The sequence below is a fragment of the Phyllostomus hastatus genome, unplaced genomic scaffold (genome assembly GCF_019186645.2).
Source record: "Phyllostomus hastatus isolate PE091 unplaced genomic scaffold, TTU_PhHast_1.1 phas_scaffold_200, whole genome shotgun sequence".
NCBI classification, from domain to species: Eukaryota; Metazoa; Chordata; class Mammalia; order Chiroptera; family Phyllostomidae; genus Phyllostomus; species Phyllostomus hastatus.
In genome coordinates this window covers 13,813,677-13,816,823 of record NW_025334016.1, presented here as the reverse complement: position 1 = coordinate 13,816,823, position 3,147 = coordinate 13,813,677, and the positions used below count along the sequence as shown (strand labels likewise).

General features: G+C 34.9%; 1 pseudogene; it reads left to right on the top strand.

The window, feature by feature from the left end:
- Nucleotides 1-2,535: 2,535 nt before the first annotated feature.
- On the top strand, nucleotides 2,536-2,933 carry LOC123832807 (annotated as a pseudogene).
- Nucleotides 2,934-3,147: the final 214 nt, after the last annotated feature.

Sequence of the window (3,147 nt, the reverse complement as noted above, 5' to 3'; positions counted from 1 at the left end):
CTCTATTGTCCATGTCCATGAGTCCTTTTTCCTTTCTGCTCAATCCCTCCACCCCCTAACCTTCCCCACAACTAGCTGTCATTTGCTCTCCATCTATGAATCTGTCTCTGTTTTGCTTGTTAGTTCAGTTTGTTCATTAGATTCCACATATGAATGAAATCATATGATATTTGTGTTTTTCTGACTGGCTTATTTTGCACTAATTCGAAAGAACATCAGCATCACTAAGTTCATTGCAGCATTATTTACAATCACCAAGGTATGAAAGCAGCCCAAGTATCCATGAATAGTTGAGTGGATAATGAGTAGATGAAACAACTATGGGACTTTTATACATTGGAATTCTACTTGTCTGTAAAAAAGAAGAAAATTTTTTTTCAACAGTATGGATGGACCTGGAGAACAGAGTTTTCATTTTAAATCTACATAGATTTTACCCCATTGTTGAGTTTCAGATGTTTTCTGTAGTCTTATCATTATAAAAATATTGCCCTGGCTGGTGTAGCTCAGTGGATTGAGCACTGGCCTGCAAACCAAAGGGTCACTGGTTCCATTCCCAGTCAGGGCACATGCCTGGGTTGCAGGTCAGGCCCCCAGTAGGGGCTTTACAAGAGGCAACCACACAGTGATGTTTCTCTCCCTCTCTTACTCCCTCCCTTCTCCCCTCTAAAAATAAATAAATAAAATCTTTAAAAAGCATATTCATACATATAGTTTTTTTCCTATTGAATTTTATTCTTAGGATTGACTCAGGAGTGGGATTACCAAGTCAGAGAATATAAGTATTTTTATTGCTGCTGATTCATTTTGCAACATTGCTTTCCAAAAAGACCAAACCATCATGGACTCATTTCATAGGTGTCAAGTGCTTCCTATTTATTATTTCACTTACATTTTTTTTACTATTAGTGACCTTGAAATTCTAGTCTAGTGTCCCCCATATGTTTATTTATTCTTTATATTGCCTCCTGTGTGAATTATTTTCATGTTGTTTGTCAATTTAACTAGTGTATTCTTATTATCTCTATACATGAAAGTATTAATCTTTTTCTATCATATTCCATGTACATATTTCCTTAAGTATTTATTTCTTTTTAGTTTTTTCCTATCTCTACAGAAGTTTTTAAATATGTAGTAAATCTTATTTATTTATTTATTTATTATTGTTCAAGTACAGTTGTCTCCATTTTCATCCCACCTCAGCTCCCTGTCCCACCTATCCCTGTCTCACATCCTTGAACCTACCCCCTTTGGTTTTGTCCATGTATCCTTTACACACATTCGTTAAATATATAGTAAATTTTATGGAGCTCTATCTTTGTAATTTTTAAAAACTAAAAGAAAAAGTCAAGTTAAACTCTGGTAAACACAAACTGAATAAAAGGAAGTTAAAATTATCCCTAAGAACATTCAAAAGAAATTCTAATCCTTTTTCAAAGTTTCTTATGATTGAGTTTTATAGTTTACTCTTTAATTTATCTTGTGTTTGTTTTTGTGTATATTACAAGGTGTGAATCTAAATTTTCCTTTCTTGATTATTAAGTAACTATTCTAATACCAATGATTAAATATTCTTTTCACACTCTCATTGTGATGATTATCAGTAACCCATCATCCTTGAGAAATCAGCCTCAGATCTCCAAGTTGGTTTTCTATCAATAAAAGGGATGCCTCTCACACAAGTGTGCTATGCTAATAAGTAAATATCTGCCTATAATATAAAAAGATACAATGTAGTATCTAAAAATATCCTGTTTGTACAGTGAAATTCCATTAGAACACAGATTATTAGGACCCGCATTCAGATATAGCATTTGACAAGTAATAATACATGGCATAGGCACACAGCCTTAGAGTTTATAAAGCACTTTCACTCCAATTATTTCATTGATCTTTACAACAAATCTATGAGATGGAGAGCATTCACCTCTGTACTGGTCAGAATCTTATAGATTATGCTGAGGTAACAAAGAACCCCAGAATTTCAGTGGCTTAAACCAATAAAAAAGATATATCCTTATTCTACATGTTTATTGCTGGTAAGTGGAGGAGTCTGTTCATGTTATGTTCACATAGAAACCAAGGCCAATGGAAGTGCTACTAATTGGAACATTGTCCAGGAGTAGGGGAAAGAGAAAGCAAAGAATCAATTTTGATCTCTTAAATGCTTCTACCCCAAAGTGATACATATCACTTCTACTCATATATCATTGGTCAGGATGAGTCAAAAGACACAGTTAACTTCAAAAGGGAAAATATGTCTAATATCCTTACATCACTGAAAGTAGAAAGGAAGTGAATAGTAATGAATAGTAGTAATTTATAGTAAAGTCTCATTTTACATGGAGAACTCCAAGAGTCAGAGGAATGGCATGTTGAGGGAAGCTATTTAGAATTTCAGACTGAGCTTGCAATAAATGATTTTTAGCTGTTGTTACTAAGAAAAAGCAAGCTTTCAGTGGAAAAAAAGGTTTTCAGATTGAGAATATGAAAACTTGGGGCTTGGGTTTTCACAGCTAATGGGAAAGGGCAAGGATGGTGGAGGCTTTCTGTGCTGCCTGGAAGCTGACAGACAGTCGGAACTTTGATGAGTACACAAAAGCTCTAGGTGTGGGCTTTGCCAGTAGGCAGGTGGGTAATGTAACTAAACCAACAGTGATTGTCAGTCAGGAGAGGGAAAAAGTGGTGATCAGGACTCAAAGCACATTCAAGAACAGAGAAATTAGTTTCTATCTGGGAGAAGAGTTCGATGAAACCACTATAGATGACAGAAACTGTAAGTCTGTTGTTAGCCTGGATGGATGTAAACTTGTTCACATACAGAAATGAGATGGCAAGAAGCAAATTTTGTAAGAGAAATTAAGGATGGCAAAATGTTTATGACTTTTATTTTTGGTAATATAGTTGCTGTTTGCCACTATGAGAAGGCATAGAAAAGTTCTTGATCTGGGTCTGAAGAAGCTCTACAATTTTTCTGTTACTCAAGTCTCAGCACTATCCTGATACTACAACATGGATGATCACTAGTTAGAAGGTTATCCTTGGCGTGGAGGTAGAAAATGGTGGTTAAAAAACTTGTTTTAAAAACATGTTAATTAAAGCCACCAGCCCAATTTTGATCTGCAAATTTATCATGCTTTATAGTTT